The sequence below is a fragment of the Lutra lutra genome, chromosome 3 (assembly GCF_902655055.1).
Source record: "Lutra lutra chromosome 3, mLutLut1.2, whole genome shotgun sequence".
Lineage (NCBI taxonomy): Eukaryota > Metazoa > Chordata > Mammalia > Carnivora > Mustelidae > Lutra > Lutra lutra.
Genome location: NC_062280.1, coordinates 63,380,226 through 63,398,205, shown reverse-complemented (window position 1 = coordinate 63,398,205; position 17,980 = coordinate 63,380,226). Strand labels below are relative to the sequence as shown.

The 17,980-nt window shown below is 41.4% G+C and overlaps 1 protein-coding gene across 1 annotated transcript in view; it reads left to right on the top strand.

Annotated features, from left to right (window-relative positions):
* Positions 1-17,980, top strand: part of LOC125095498 (sodium channel protein type 3 subunit alpha) — a 1,188,574-nt gene that overhangs the window by 480,137 nt on the left and 690,457 nt on the right. The gene's annotated exons all lie outside the window — the stretch shown is intronic.

The window sequence follows — 17,980 nt, the reverse complement described above, 5'->3', positions numbered from 1 at the left end:
AATTCCCTATGTCTAAAATTCTAATCATAAAATTCTAATCATTCTTCTTTTTCACCTACCTTATTTATAGCATTTCATGAAAATATTTAAGAGCATTTATGAAGCATTTCATATCTGTTAGAACACTTTCACATGTCTTATTTTAGTTGGTCACCAGGACTCTAGAATATAGGTATCATTATCCCTGTTTATAATTCTGGAACTGCAGCAGGTTAGCTCTTTCTTTGCAATTCAGCCTGAATGGATATTGTTAAGGATATTATATAAGAGTACCTTAAGTAGTTCCAGTGAATTTGAATCATGGAATGCTAGAGTCCTGGCAATTGGATAGAGAAAGTAGGACATCTCTTCTTCCAGCAAGACACTTCCAAATCAGTCTTCCTATCTGTAAAATGGGGAGTTTGTTTTGTTTCTTTAGCAACCACTATTTTGCAGCTGCCATTTGTGAGGTACTATTCTAGGAAATTTAAGTAATACATTATGTCTTTTAATTCACACTCAACACTCCAGAGAAATAATACTCTTATTTTTCAGATGAGGAGGATGGAATTTCAACTAAATGATTTGCCCAAGGTCACCGAGAAAGTGTCAGAATCTGGATGCCATATTGACCCAGACAACTTCAAAGCTCATGTCCTGTTTCCTATATTAAGACATTTTGCATCAGTAAGAGAGATTGTGTTTATAAGAAAAAATTCTCTTGTCTACACCTGGCTAACAGAAGAAACTAAGTGTTCTGTCACAGAGATAGCCGAGTAATGAGGAACAAGATCGACTGAGTGGAATGAGCAGTTCTTACAAATGTGAAATTACAGACTTACTGTAGGGAAGTCTGGTTGTGGAGTAGTGTAGTGTAGCAGTTAAGTATGTGGATTTGAAGTCAGACCAGCCTGGGTTTCAATTTGGCTCTACCACTTGCTAGATGTTTAACCTTTCTCAAGTTATGTAGGTTCTCTGACCTGTTTTCTCATCCATAAAGAAGCATTTAAGGATAATCTGCCTCAGGTGGTTGTAAGGATTAAATGAGGGAACATACATAAAACCTAATAATGAATCTGACTCACTTAGGCTCTTCATGGATAGTGGCTCTCCTTGTTTATTTAAAGTGGAATAGGGCCAAGTAGTAACTGCAACTGAGAAAAACCTCCACTGAAGAGAAAATAATGAAGCCCAAGGTGAGATAAAGAGGACAAGTGGGCTCCCCAAGAATGCTCAGCCATACGGGATTCTGGGTTCTCATTCATGCTCGCCCTCCTCCCCACCCGACCCCTTCTCTTTTCCCCGACCCTTTCCTCTTTTTTCCTGTCCTCTCCCCTCCCCCACCAAACACTGCTATACACTTTACTTGCAGAATCTCTTTTCATCCTTCTCTGCCTTTGCTCTAGCCCCCTCTAACCTGGGACTCTCTCCCTGCTCTCCTCTCCATTACCCTGCTTCCTGTCTCCAAGCTTCCCACTCTAGGCTTATTCTTTCTTTCTTTCAGGTATCAGTTTATTGTCACCTCCTCAGAGGCCATGTCCATGTCCAGCCCCAGAGTGTAAAGTAGCCAGCCTGTCATGCTATATCATGTCACCCTTTTAAAACTCTGTTTAGCACTCAATCAGCCTCTGATGTTTCCTGTTCACTGAGGGAGGCATGGTTTATGATGAAGCCTTATGTGACATACCCAAGATCACACGTCTAGGAAAGCAGGAACTCAGACTGCTCTGGACTGCTAGTTGAAGGAATCCAGTGAAATGGGAGTCTGGGGGCTGCGCTGAGGAGAACATAGGAGCAGAGAGCAGAGGATCACAACATGCCAATTTTCTATCCTTCTGGGATCAGAATACCATCTCCTCATGGTAAGGAAGCAGTTACTCATTTAATGCACTTTGACCTTAAGCTAGCTAGTATGATGAACTGGATCCCAAGAAGAAATAGTCTTCTTCCCTAGAAGTTAAGAACCCAGAGCAATTCTGGAAGGGTTTCCTGCATGCACAGGTGAGGAAGCTCCGTTGAATTTTGCATTACAGTCCAAGTAGGTAGTAGAGTCAGTGTGGAAACCAAATGGCCAATTAAGACTGACAGCAACTTCCGGTTTGGGATTGGAGACAAGTGACTAGCCTTATAATAGGATTAAACAGCAGTGCTAGTGCTGATAAAGTAATAAATGAAAGATTTGCAAAGTTGCAAGGAAGCTGGCACGTTCACACTCTGCTGGCACAGGGTAGTCAACCTTCCTAAAGGGCATTTTGGCAGTCTGAAGTAAGAGCTTGTCCTTCTTTGAGTAATCGCACTTAGAGAAGTTTTTCATAGGAGGTATTCAGAAATTTCTCCAAGTTTTTCAGTTAAAGAATAACAGCAAAAAGGTTGTTTTTTTGTTTATTGTTACCAAAACATTCAACATAAAAGAAGTGGTCAAATACATTGCCCAATAATGGAATACTGTGTGGTCATCAAAAACTATTTTCAAAGATGTTTTTATGTGTTTTTTAAAACTTTCAAAGATTTTTAACTGCCAAAATTTTCACAAAATAATAAGCAAAATAGCAGGAAACATAACTCCATATAAAATATTAACGCAGAAAAATAGATATGTAGATATTAATACATATAAAACCAAATGAAACTAACCCAATTTTGGAGGGGCGCTTGGGTGGCTCAGTTGGTTAAGCTTCTGCCTTCGGCTCAAGTCATGATCCCAAGATCCTGGGGTCGAGCGCCCCATGTCAGGCTCCCTGCTTAGTGGGGACTCTGCCTCTCCCTTTCCCTCTGCCCCCCCACCCACCCCACTTATGCTCTCACTCAAATAAATAAATCTTTAACAAAGAAAAAATATATTAACCCAATTTTTAACTTGTTATATCTGAGTGCTGAAATAATCAGAAATTTACTTATTTTACAAGTTAACTGCAATGAACATATACGTTAAATACATATATATGTATAATTTTTTTAAAGAGTAACATTCTCAAAACTTGCTTCTTGCTGACTGTTTAAAGTTGTTTAGCTGAGCAAAGATGAGTAGGAAAAAATAAACAAAAGCTAACATTCTTTCAACTTAACACCCATACTTTACTACTAATTGTTTATGCAAAATGTAATCTGGTTTATTTCACTTGTCAGAGGAAAAGATTCAGGATGTGGAAGATAGAAAAAGACTCTGCTGGGAAATGTTAACAGAAGTGGTAATAGCCATGATAATAGGAGAACATGAGGTTACCAAGGAGGCTAGAAGTTTTGCTTGTCAGAATTGGTTAAGAGCACAATCTCGCAACTACAGAAAAATTGAAAGCAAAGCCAGTTCTCTGCACTTTTAGCTCATATTCTAATAGAGTTTTAGTGATGACCCTTCCAAATTTAATAAGAAACCTATGGAAATAACTGAAATCACACTGGGCGCCAAAGCGTGGTTGTGTAGTTTGTGACCCCGCTGAGGCGGGAGTGGGTGGAAGCTGAAATCCAGCACCCAGATAGGCCCTACAATCCCCCTCCCACCTTTGGAGGAAGAGGACCCCCCTCTTCTAATCTGAACACAGATTCCTTGTGGGTTAGTAACAGCCCTGTGAATGGAAGGTGAGGGACTACAGACAGCAGTCAGCATAGGAAAATGTTTAGATACAGAGCTGAGGTATAAGCTTACCTGAGGGTAAGGGTATGGGCGTGTACTGGCTGCAGAGCCATTGGACAAGGGTCTTGCTTTGTTTTTCTGTTTTCTAAGATAGGAGCTACTTGAGCATCTTGAAATAGTTACAGAATATTTAAAGCCAACAGATTTTTGAAGATACAAGAAAGAGAAGAGGGAAAAACTGGAATAGGAAAAGGGTGAGGTTCTGGGGGCATTTAGAAGAATTTGAGTTTGCAGGGATGTGGGATTTTTGTAAGGATAGTGTCAGAACCAAGTGCAGAAAAAAAGCCTGACATACAAAGGTGGCCTCAGGAGCCCTTATGCTCAATGGCTTCAATACTTTTGTAATAAATAAAGTGGACTTTGACCTAAATGCAGTACCACTCCTTCATATGTGTGGAATTTGGGGGCCTCTGATTTCCTTGGGCTCTGAAGTATTTTTCAGTTACTTCCAGGTTCCTGGTTGTGGTTGCTGGGAGTCTGCCAGATTAGAGGGGGGTTACTGTAACATAATAAATCATAGTTATGGGCAGAAAAAAGTGCTACCCACCTTTGAATACTCTTCTTAAGGGCCAGATGTTTCCTAGAAAAATGCTTCCCTCTACAATCTGCCTTACAGTGCACATAAATGAATCTGGCACCATGCCCACAAAAGCAATTTGATCCCATAAATGAAAGCCGAGTAATGAGCAGGTTCTAAATGTCTTCCTTCCGAGTGGTATAACCTTAGAAGCTATGGCAATCTTTAAACCAAACTGTTTTCAAATAGTGTGCATGTTATTTTTATCCTTCTTCAAACAAATTGTTTTGGCAACATAAAAGAAATTCTGTTTTTAAAAAAGGCGGGGGGGAGTATTTTAAGAAGGTAATTACTATTTCAGTTTCCACCAAAGGCAGGCTACTTTTATTTCTAATGCGTAAATGATGTACGAAGATTAAAAAAAATTTTTTTTGAATCAAACAGAGCTGGGAAGTATCCTCACTTATATTGGGTCAGGTTAAAAGCTCCTGCTCCCCAGTTAGAGATTAAACTTTCTTTGAAAAACACACTAAGTTTAAAAACTTTGAAGGAAAAAAAAATGTGCTAAAATGCTAAGCAGTTATATAAATGCTCTTTTCAAACAGTTTAAGTTAAATATTTGAAATTGCTCTAATTAATGAATAAAAACTTCTCCCCTGCATATAATTTCTTGAAAAACGTCTGGCCAATTTTTCACGTTGACTTAAGTCACAAATTGCAGAGGACATTTAGAGGGGAATTTGGGAATTGGGAAAGTCCAGGATTTTGAGAACACCCAAGAGTAAAGTTAAAATGATTGACCATATGCCCCACAAAGAGGCAAGAGGAGGAAATGTTACAAACGGGGTGTGTCTGGATCCTGCTAGCCCTTCTCTGTGCAAAACACATAACTCTAAGTTATCGTGTCCTATCTTTTTGTATGTGTTGGGTTATTGTTGTTTTCATAGATTTCTTAGAATGTCAAATATTCATTATTTTAGTTCCAGTACAAATTGTTTTTGTTTTCACAAAAAGAGAATTTTTTTTCTTTTTTGGTTGACTTTAACTTTTCATTTGGAAATCTTTTCGGACTTACTAAAGTTGCATGAATAAGAAAAGTACAAAGACTACTCCCTGCTGTTTACCCAGATATAAAAATATTGCCATTGTCTTACCTTAAGGCTCCATTCTGTGTGCCTTCCCTGTGTGGTTGTGTATGTTTACATATATGTTTATGCACACACACTTATATATTCATACCCATATCTAGGATTTTTTTCTGAGCATTTTGAGAGTAAGTTGCATATATTATGCATGCCCCGTCCTAAGCACTTTCTTGTTTATTTCCCAAGAACGGGGATCTCCTCCAATCACAGTATAGTTGTGAGTGTGAGTAAATTTAACACCGATACAATACTTTTATTTTTTTTTTAAAGATTTTATTTATTTGACAGACAGAGATCACAGTAGGCAGAGAGGCAGGCAGAGAGAGATAGAGGAGGAAGCAGGCTCCCTGCTGAGCATAGAGCCCGATGTGGGGCTCGATCGCAGGACTCTGGGATCATGACCGGAGTTAAAGGCAGAGGCTTTAACCCACTGAGCCACCTAGGCGCCCCCGGATACAATACTTTTAATCTCCCACGCTACTGCCAGTTGATCCCATAATGTCTTTTATCCCACAGCATCCTTTTCCTCCAGTCCAGTTCCACTCTGGGATCAGGGACTGCATTGCTTGTCATGTCTCTTTAGTCTTGTTTAGAACTGGGGCAACTCCCACAGCCTTCCTCTGTCTTTTGTAACACAGCCATGTCTGAAGGATACAGTCATTAAGCCCTTTGCTTTATTGTAGAGTTGTTCCTCCTTTGGGAACTGTCTGATATCTCTTCATGGTTAGATTTACATTGCGCATACCTGACCATAATACTATATAAGTAATGCCTTGTCCTTAGGGTATCCTCTGGAAGCACACAGTGTCCATCTGTCCTGGTTAGTGACATTAATTTTGATTACCCAGGCAAGTTTTCCCACTCTGGAGTTGTTCGTTTTTTCCCTTGTAACTAGTAACCAATCTGTGAGGAGACACTTTTTGATGATACAAATAGTCTACTCTTCTTCAAAAATATCCCCTTGATTAGGCTGATTCTTGCCTGATCTCTTCTTTACCATGATGGTTATAAAAGACAGTCTAGTCTGTCATCATCAGCACATTCTCCACATGTACCAACCAGTCAGCCCTCAGTATTTTACTGTACGCAAGAGCCCCTCCCCTTCTTATTTATTTTTTACTTTTTATGAATTAATCATTATGGATTTATGAATCCCCCCCCATGACTCATAAGTCATTAATGTCCTCATTTTGGTGCTCAAATTGTTTCAGATGCGGCCAGCAGGAGCTGCGTTAAGCTGGCTCCCGTGACCTTGTGACAGCCCCCATCATATTTTTTTTTTTCTTTTTGAGTACTTCCCCACTTTTTAGCACAACAAAATGTCTTAGGTTGAATTCTAATGACCCTTCCCTAGCCCTGCAATCAGCAGTCTCTCCAGGGAGCCCTGGTTCCCTTTAGTGAGGGGATGGTGTTAGAGAAGAAGACCTTACTGCTAAAGTGCTGATTGCTACTAGGGTGCATTGCTTCTAAACACTGAGGGGTGCCTGAGGGACACAGTGAAGTATCACTTCAGGTCAGGTCACAATCTCAGGGTCATGAGACAGAGCCCTGTGTCAGGCTCTGCCTCAGCAGAATGTCTGTTTGAGATTCTCTCCCTCTCCCCTCGTTCACTCTCTCTCTTTCTCAAATAAATAAATAAATAAATCTTTTAAAAAGAAATGTAGACACTTTAAGCAAGCAAAAAGCATGCATGCATGTGCACAGGTACACGTATACACATACGTGCGCACACACACATGAATGCACACATGAATATATGCACACATACACACATTGTAGAAATCACAAAACTACATCCATTTCTCCAATTCCAATTTATCACCTTGGGTTCTTTCTTGCTTTCTGCCAGTCTTCGTTTGTATCTCCCTTCTTCCACAGTGAGACCCTGAGTCCTAACAACCTCCGCGTATTTGTTCATTTCTCCAATCCTATAATCCATCTAAAATAGTTTCAGAATTGCTTCACCCAACACTCAGGACAAAAAACAAGCCCACCAAAAGACCTCAAGATTTGTTTGCTGTCCCCCACCTTATCAGCACCAATTTTGATTGATTTTAATGTTGATAAACTTAACATCCTATCTTAAAGTGTTGCCATAAGCATTTTACAGTGGTATGAGGTATTTTAAAAGTCAAACTAAATAATTTACTGCTGACAAGAGTGTATGCTTTGCTCCAGAAACCAGCTTTGCAATCTCCCTCCAAATATTCATTTCCTTGCAAAATAAATGCCATCCCTTCCTACACCAACCAGTGTCATATTAATGATGTGGTGGCAGGAAGGAGAATAGGAGACTCTGGAGCTTAAGCAAAACATCACGTGCTGAGGACTGAGAGTTGAGCTTTTTTGTTAAAAATATGTAGCTGGGGGCGCCTGGGTGGCTCAGTGTGTTAAGCCGCTGCCTTCGGCTCAGGTCATGATCTTGGGGTCCTGGGATTGAGTCCCGCATCGGGCTCTCTGCTCAGCGGGGAGCCTGCTTCCCTCCCTCTTTCTGCCTGCCTCTCTGTCTACTTGTGATCTCTCTCTGTCAAATAAATAAAATCTTTAAAAAAAAAATATGTAGCTGATCTTATTATCATAAACTGATTTCTGTTTGCCCTCACGTATTTTCAGAACCTTTGCTATCATAGTTTACATGGCGGTTATAAACATCTCTAAAATCATAGGAAAATTTGCTTCCTAGATTATTCAAGGTACAAGTTTCTAGATTTACAGCCACTAATACCGTTTTCCCCTCAACCTGCCCTTTCATACTGTTGCCTTGTTCATTGAGAGAATCCTCGTCTTTGCTGGAAAAAAGTTAGATGTATTTCCCTTAGTCTTTATTTTCATATTTACATTTTATAGCTATTTTCTTGAGTCCTGCAGCCTCACAAAATGGTTTTGAATAGCAGAGCTGCAGAGCTGACGGGGAGGTCAGCTATGTTAATTTCAAAGCACCCCAGTCTTCGGTGTGAGGTTGCCTAGCAACCCATCTCTCAGGCCTCCTTTGTGGATGCGAGAAGAGGAAACAATTCTTCTATACACTCTCAAGCCGAGATGGTTTTATAAAGTGAAAAACCTTTTGCAAAGGGTCCAACACAACCCGTCCCTGCTTTTCGGCCCACTTTGTACACTTCACACATGATGAGAGACCTAGTCCATCCTTTGATGCCTTAGATCTGATACAGATATAAAACAGAGTTACACACGCTATGGTCAAACAGTGGAAGTGACCTGTATCCCTATGTTAAATTGAGACACATTAATTAAACCACTCGCCTTTCCCTTTCTCTTACATGAAAGCATACTTTCCCCTCAAGTTCTAAAAGCCAGTTATGTTAAATGAAACTGCCAGTGCCTGCGGAGCATCGGTTACCATAGCGACGCAGGCGGGAGTGGTGGTTTTCTCCTCAGGCACAGGATGGCTGAAATGTGTTCAAGCAGGGATTCATGCAGCAGGCTGACTGGAAATCCGGCATCTGGGAAGAACCTGTTCCGTTCCCTTTTCTCCACACTAACGTGAAAAAAATAAAAAAAACCTAACCCCTCTGCTGTTTTGCCAAAGCTATTAGCTTTTTAGAACTGAACTTCAGTGGGTGGCAGAATTGCCCTAACTGAAGGCATATAGGAGAAAGAAGGAACAATAATGCATGCCAGTAAAACCCACATGGACAGCTGAGACATGTAGAAAAGAGTATTCTAGAAGATACGCTGCCCTTTCAGACATTTGGAAAATACAAAGTAAAAATAACAGCTTGAAATGCATGCTATTTTCACGTGGTGAAAATATTGATGGGCAAGCTTTTGAACCATTTACGATCCCCTAACTTTATTTTCCAGGCAGACAGTGCTATTCAGGAGAACGTGATGGCTCAGATCAATATTATTTAATGGAGAGTCTTCATGATTGCTAGCTAAATCAGGTAGAGAACCAAATGCCTTGTGCCCTTCTCACTTGCCTCCAATTGTGGCTGAGAAGGGGGAGGCAGGAGAGCGCAGCAGGCACTGGAGTCAGACAGCCTGGCTTTTGTCCTCTGCCACTTGCTAGAGGTGGGATTTGGGACAAGCTGCTTAAGTTCTTGAAGTCTTTCCTTCTTAACATTTGAAATGGGCCTAAAAAGGAGATTGTTGACAGTGTAAAAGGAGAAAATGTATGTACAGCGACCTGGCTGTCACTATGGACCTGGTCCCATCAACCCCCGGGCACTTACCGTATACAGGGTACGGGCCCTGCATGGTGCTCAACGCCAGAGGGATCCCGAGGTCCCAGCCGGAAAGAGGCAGCCCCGTGTGAGTGATGCCTGCAGCTTATCCCCCAACCCTTGCAGACATTCCAGTTTGGTATGTCATTGTCACGGATCCTTCATGCCTACGGCACGACACGGCACAGCCTGGGGTCTGCCTTCAGGACCAGGTCAGGGGAAAGCTGCTGTTTTCCAACCAGATTTGCCCTCTGCCCAAACTGGTGTTACCAGCAGCCTCAGTCACCCTTTCATCAGACCGAAGTTCTGGAGGAAGTTCACGTAGTGGGCGACCACCTCTGAATGCACTTGCAGAAGAGCTGCCAAACTGGTTTCAGCAATGACACAAGAGGGAAAGTGCAAGAATTTCCTGAGTGCCTATCTTGGGCACTGTTTTCTGGCAACATTATATCTTCTATACAAATCATTGGCATAATTCCTAGAAAGCATTACCTCTTAAAAATGCAGATCATTTAGTCTAATCGCTTCATTGCATATATAAGGAAGAGAGGTCAGGGACACTGATTGATTTATCCAGCTCATTTGGAGATCTATATATGTACATGATACTCTATATACATGCACATGCACACACATACACTCATATAAACATACACTTACATAAAGAGAATAAGTCCTGGGATTTTTTTTCATATTTGTCTCAAAAGAGACTCCAAAGTCCCCATTATAATTACTGATTACAATTTGCAAGTAACAGACACCAACATGGAATGGCCCAAGTCACACATCAGGTTCTTAGGACATCGTGGAGGGCTACAAAGGGCCCCTGGGGCTAGGAGGCAGGAAGGAACTGGAACCACGAACTGGAATGCGGGCAGGATTCTTCCCCTTTTCCTCCGCTGTTTTCTGCATTCTGTATTCATCTTTCTATCAGCCATTTACTAATTCAAGGCATTCAACAAAAGCTCACCACAGACACCTTCTGGGCCAGGCAAGAGGAGAACCTCAAACAGGACAGACGTGCCCTTCTCCATTTCTCACGGACATTTCCCTGCTCCCATGCTCAGGTTTAGCCACAGGCAGGAATGGACGTACAGTCCCTTGGTCCCACCTCTCTCCCACTCTGGCCACGAGAGAGGCCGCCCAGTGAAACCAGCTGCCCAAACCTCCCTCTGTGGTTCAGAGAGCTCTGGGCAGGCAGCCCAAAGTCTCCACTAGGAGCATGCCCTCTGACCTTTTTGCACGTCTCCCTCCTTAGTATTGAATACAATATATGTATTTTCAAAGGCACTCAGGCCCTAGCATGGCTGGCCATCTATGTAAAAAAGCACACGCTTCAGTGAAATCCCTCAAGTTTCACTGATAAATAATTTTTAACATAGTAAATCATTTGTTCAAAATCATAATGCTTCCATCTGGTTTCTTGCTACCAGATGTCTAAAAAAACACAATCGAGAATGTCCCAAACTATGCACCACCTCAATGCTGACTAGGAGTTTGGGGGTGGAGTGGGGGAGCTGCCTTGCTGAGAGTCTCAGTGACTCTGTAACTGCACAGGCCAATGCTTTTCCACATCAGGGGGAAAGCAGCCCTAATGACCAGTGTTCCTCCGTGCTGATTAGTAAGTTATTTCAAAGAATATGTGATCTATAACAAACCTTTGACCTGCATATTCCTTCTGTGTAGGATGGCCCTTATATTTACGTGTTATTTTATTATCAGGTAAAAGGAGGCCTTTAAACATTATCCCATCTCATGTGAAAGACATACTGGTGGTGGTGCAGGGGGTGGGGGGTGGAGGGAGGTGGGGAGATAGAGCAGGATAACAAATTAGACTGGTTCTGCATAGCTCCCAAGGATTTTTTGCTGTGCCATCCCATTAAGTTTCCAGGACCCCAGCCCACCTTTCTTGGGCTCATATTATGTCCATAGGCAGTGTGAGGTAAGACCAAGTTAGGCAGAAACTAAGCAAAATTTAAGGAAATGGATAGGCAGCATTTCTTCAGGGAGGCTGCAAATAAGATGCTAGCTGATGGAAGGGAATCTTCTGGTGAAGCGAAGGGACATACAGCTAAGGGAGCCTGCAGAGGCAGGAGACACTTACTTGGATGACAGCAACACTTGCCTGTGATGACTGTTCCTGTGAGGTCACTGGTGGTGATGGTACATCTTGCTGGGACACACTTGAGGTAAGAATACTATTGCAAGGTTATTCGAGGTCCCACTGCTTAGGTATAACCGCCTCCCCTTGCCCCATTTCCTCCCCGTCCCACCCCTGATTTACACACACACAGTACTGGTACTTTCCTCTCTCTTCTTGTCTGTCCCCATGACAGGACCCCTTTCTCACCTGTAGTGAAGCCCTACTGTTTTCTGTTTCTGTTCAAGATATTTCTTGGTGCCCCAAATTTTCTCGTTTTGGCTTCTAGATGAACTGTTTTGTCCTCTCTTATAATGAGTCTTAAAAAACAAACAGGCACCTCTTTAATATTCAGCTTTTTATAACGAAGTTGATGGCAGAGACCCCAAATCTAGTCAACAAGAACAACAAAAATGTCTATCGTTGCTTCAGGCACAAAACTCTTCAACTCTAAACTCTTCCCAAGTGCAACAAGGAAAGAGAAGAAAAGCAAGGGTAGCTGTTCCATTGCAAAATATTAGGAACGTAATATTCACAATTCAAAGAGAATTAATGAAGACTCTGAAAGGCAAAAAGCATGCTTTGAAGAGATCTTGGATCTTGCTGGCCTTCTTAGATTCATCATTTCTCTTTCTTTTCCTCAGAGATGAGCCTGCCTGTCCTGGGCTTCCATCTGTCATTAGGAGAACATGACCATCTGGAACCAGAACAAGATCATCAATCCTTGCACATATCCAAGTTCTTAAAAAAATTTTTTTTTCATATAACACAACTGAGAAGTCATTGTTAAATTCCTCTGCTGGTTCTGTCTGATTTCTGTTGGGGATTCATTCCACCTCTGAGTGTGGTGAGCAGGGCCATGATATGAGGGCAAAGATGCTGCCTTTGGGATCTGTATTTCTTTCCTATTGCTGCTGGAACAAATTACCACAAACGGAGAGGCTTGGAAGAGTACGAACTTATTTTCTCATACTTCTGGAGGTCAGAAGTCCAAATGGGTCTTATGGGGCTAAAATCAAGGTCAGGTAGAACCATGTTTCTTTTGGAGGCTCTACGGGAGAATCTGTCCCTTGACTTCCAGATGCTAGAGGATGCCTGCATTGTTTGGCTCATGGTCACAACTCTCTGACCTCTGCTTCTATCATCACAACTCTTTCCCCAAGAAGACCCCTTGCGCTTATATTGGGCCCATCGGGAAATGCAGTATAATTTGCCCATCTCAAGACACTTAACTTAATCACATCTGAAAAAATCCATTTTCCCATGTCAGTTCACATATTCTTAGGTTCTAGGGTTTAGGAGGTAGATATCTTTGTTGGGGGGAGAGGGAGGGCAGGCATCTTTTTGTCTGCTACAGGATCTGACATAATTAGAGACTTACTTCCTGGAAATCAGAGATCCTGATTTCCAGTTCACTATTAGGTCACTGCATGGGGATTGTTGGTATCTGGGTTTGACCTTTGGCTTATTTAACTGTAATTCCAAATTCTGGTCTTAGGCTACAGGGTGTTACAAAGAGGAGCACTGGCTTCAAGTTAGACACACCTGGGTTCTCATCTCCACCACTTAGGAGCTCTGAGAACCTGGGCAACTCCCACAGCTTCTCTGAGTTTTGATTTTCACTTCTCTCTATGGCGATGTTTTAGGGGAAACACACACACAGAGACTTGCCCAAGGGGGTCTTCTTTGGCATAACACTAGGAAGAGAATGAGGAAAGCAGGATTGGACTGCAATGAAGTCACAAGAAAGCCTTCAGCCAGTCCCAGAGGGACTCTGTTGCTCGAACGGCCCTTCAGCATTGTCCCTCTGTAGGGCAAATGAGCCAAGCAATTGTACCACCTGCCAGGGCTTGGATTAGAGCGAGGTAAAGGAGGCACTCGGCTCAAGGACAAAATTTAGAGGTGCCAAAAGGCTCAGGAACCAGGATAAATATTCTATGCACTATTGTTAGAAATCTAAATTAATACAACATCCACAATGAACAAAATAGGCAAAATATTAAGTAAAGGTGGGATCAGTAAGAGCGCTGTGTGGAGCCCTATTGGAGCCTCAGGCCGAAAGAGAAATTGGTTATTACCAACGCTGCCTTAATTTAAAACTGTGATATTTGATCATGGTGGATTCTTTATATTTTTTATTTTTAAAAATAGTGCATGAAAATATTATTTCTCTTGATCACTGAGTTCTGTGGCAAGGCCAGCTCCCCACTTGCTCCAGCCTCCTCTTGGTCCTGCACTGAGTGCGGGCTATGCCTCCCCCGACTCCAGGAAGGAGTACAACCTTTGGCCAAGGAGAATTCCTAAAAAAGGGATTGTGAGCCACCAGGAGCCAACATCCTGGCAGCTGGGAGAAGGAATGCTTTGATCCTGAAGAGAAAGATGATGCCTAGTACAGAATCAAGTGGTGGGCTGCAATGCCGGTGTATAAGGAGATTACTTTTTTTATGTAGTTTTTCCAATCATTGGGATGGAAAAATAGTCATTAAGCACTTAGAGACTTATGTGGCTACTGAAGCTAATTGTTTCAGGCGCGAGTCATGCTAGTGAATATTGTCACAGCCAAGGCTTGCCTGACCTCTTCCTTCATCTTCCTGAGATGTACACATCTGAGTGAAAGGCCCAGGTAGCTTACTTAAAACTGAGGTTACCATTAATATTACTGGTTTATTTATCATAAGACTTTGATCTCTGGTTTATTAGTTTGGGTTAGAATTGCTGAGCAGATCAGCCAAAGTGAAACTTCATTCTATCCCATGGCCTGTCTATACCCTTAACCCCAGACAACTTCCTTCTGCTGGTGATCACAATAAAGGGATGGATAGGTAGAAATCTTTCATTACTACAAGGAAAAAAACAAAAACAAACAAAATTTTATATATAAAATTTATATATATATTTAATATCATATCAATATCATATATAATATAAATATATATATATGATCTCAAAGTGCAAGCCCTACCAAATGTAGGATAGTGAATTCCTTTGGGGAATCCAGCATATACACACCATGTTTTGGAAACTTGCTGATTTAGCATGGAGGAAAAACACAAATTCTTTATCTTCATTCAAAGATCAGTTATTCTGGGGCGCCTGGGTGGCTCAGTGGGTTAAGCCGCTGCCTTCGGCTCAGGTCATGATCTCAGGGTCCTGGGATCGAGTCCCACATCGGGCTCTCTGCTCAGCAAGAAGCCTGCTTCCCTCTCTCTCTCTCTCTCTCTGCCTTCCTCTCCGTCTACTTGTGATCTCTCTCTGTCAAAAAAAAAAAAAAAAAAAAAAGATCAGTTATTCTGGGAAGCCTGGGTGGCTCAGTCATTAAGCATCTGTCTTTGACTCAGGTCATGATCCCAGGATCCTAGAATCAAGTTTCGAATCAGGCTCCCTGCTCAGATGGGAGTCTGCTTCTCCATGTCTCTCTCTCTCAATTTCTCTCTCTCTTTGTGTATCTCTTATGAATAAATGAATACAATCTTTAAAAAAAAAGAAATCAGTTATTCTTAAGGGGGAAAAGTTATTCTTAAGGAGTTTATAAAACTTTGAGAAGATTAGTGATTCTCAGATGGGGAAGAGGCTTACACCCCTTGTGATGGAGGGCTTACACCTCTTGTGATGTCCTATCACAAGCTCCTGAGGGAGATATTTAAAGCTGTGGCCCTTTCTCAGCTTCCCACTAAAGAAGCGTTCTAACACTCAACATGTCTCCTCTGAAGGACTCATGATTATTGCAGTGATACCTGTTACTAATAGGAGGATAACATTTATATCCGGTATGGTGGGATAAGAAACACTGTTACAAATTTTGACACAAGTGTTCATGAAACAAAACAGTGGCAAGACTTTGCACAACTAACTGCTGTGCCTGCTGTCACTTACCTCATGAAAAATAGAACTGCAACTTTTACTCTTTTTTTAAAAGATTTTATTTATTTATTTGAGAGAGAGAGAGAGAATGAGAGCATGAAGGGGGGAGGATCAGAGGGAGAAGCAGACTCTCCACTGAGCAGGGAGCCTGATGTGGGGTTTTGATCCTGGGACTCCAAGATCATCACCTGAAAGGAAGGCAATTGCTTAACCAACTGAGCCACCAAGGCACCCTACTTTTTTTTTTTTTTTTTAAATACTGAAGAACAGTTGACGCACAATGTTAATTAGCTTCAGGTCTCCAGCACAGTGGTTGGACAAGTCTATACCATGCTCACGACAAGTGTAGCTCCCATCTGTCGCCATACAGCACTGTGAGAATGCCATTGACAATACTCCCAATACTGTGACTTTTATCCCCACGACTTTTTCGTTCTGTAACTGGAAGCCTGTGCCTCCTGCTCCTCCTCACGCATTTTGCCCTCCCCTCTGGCAACTTTTTCATGAACTAAATTTCAACAAAATCTATTGAACGGTATTTAAAAAGTACATCATTTACAGAACCATCTCTTTTCAGGAGTACTGGAGAATTTTAACTTTTGTATCTTAGTTGAAGGAAAAAGAAGGCACTTTATTATATTGCAAGAAGCCCTCTCCACATTTGGAAACAAACATGGTTGACAGTCCCTTTTGCTTCTTGGATTGATACTAGTTCTCCTTCTTTTCCCCCCTCCTCCCCCTCCTCCTCTTCCTCCTCCTCCTCCTCTTCCTTCTTATAAAACAACTTCACCATCTTTACTAATGCAAACCTCACATTGATTCTTATGAAAGAACCAACAGAATTTCTGGACACTGTGTACTCTTCAGATAATGCACTTCTACAATGAATCAGTTTCTTTTTCTTATTTTGCAGCTCATTTAGCAAAGTGTACATCCTAAAATGGTTTGTGTAAATGCTTTTTCATCTGTGAGTTTATTGTATTTCCTTTGGAAATTCTTCTTTGTGATTTTAACATCCTCTGGGGTAAGGTGCTGATGTTTTATATTTAGTTTTGTTTGTATTTTTCTCTGGTTGCCTTTTAAATCCAACAGTCACTTCTCTTTCCTCGTGATAATCATTTCTTTTATGATCTGAAAGCACTTTGTTTTTCTTCACTGTAATCCTAGCTGATTGTACAATATCTTCATTGTTGCTCAGCGCATAAGGCTTGAGGTTTCGGCCGCAGCATCCAAACCATGATGAGCTTCAGTCATGGCCACTGACGGGAGCCCCAGCTTTTGGCTGGTCTTTGGAACAGCCTTATTTACTGTCCTTAATATAATGCTGTTGGACGGTTGTTCTCCTAGGGGATCTGACGGAGGTTACACTTCAGAATCATATAAAATGAACGAATTGAAGAGTCTGCAAGACAGATAACTTTTTGTGAATATTTCCCACAACCATCCCCTCTCATTTTAAGCTAAAATGTTGTGTAATTGAATGCCCACTCACATTTCATGTTTTTTTTTCTTTTTTTAAAGACAACTCCCATCCTTCCAAAAAAAGCACCTCCTCCTATACAAGGGGAAGAAAAATACCAGTATTTTCAGAAACCTAGAAAGAACTTTGAACCCAAGAATATTAAAGTAAAGTTGCAGATAAGTTAATCCTGCAAGTTTGAAATTGAGGTAGATGACAAAATAAATTATAATAACATGGATTAATTGTTGACCTCTAAGGTGGAAAATAAAAGAATATTCTTAAATTTAATGAACTCTACATGTTTTAATTATTGTAATGTTATGCTTTAAAAGTGGCTTTCCACTGGACACTCTTTTTTTTTTTTTTTTTTTTAGATTTTTATTTGACACAGAGAGAGAAATCACAAGTAGGCGGAGAGGCAGGCAGAGAGAGAAAGAGAGAGGAGGAAGCAGGCTCCCCACTGAGTAGAGAGCCCAAATGCGGGGCTCAATCCCAGGACCCTGGGATCATGACCTGAGCCGAAGGCAGAGGCTTTAACCCACTGAGCCACCCAGGCGCCCCTCCACTGGACATTCTTAAATCAACTTTAAAAATTACAAAAACTTTTGATTGCCATGAGAGTTCTTGTACTTTATATGTATATCATGAGAAAAATATTAGATGTTAGATATGCATAGGCTTCTTTTTGCATTTGCCATGATTGGGAAGTTTTTAAAGTATCACGGAATACATCAAGTATTATTTTATTTATTTTATTTCTGCTACAAATGGTAAACTGATTCAATTGTTTTCTATAGTTTTCTTCATTGAAAACGGTCACCTATCACTTGTTGGTAATCTTTTTTTTTTTTAATACACACAGGACTTTTTTTTTTTTTAAGATTTTTATTTATTTAACACACAGAGAGCGATCACAAGTAGGCAGAGAGGCAGTCCGAGAGAGAGGAGGAAGCAGGCTCCCTGCTGAGCAGACAGCTCGATGTAGGGCTTGATCCCAGGACCCCGAGACCATGACCTGAGCTGAAGGCAGAGGCTTTAACCCTCTGAGCCACCCGGGTGCC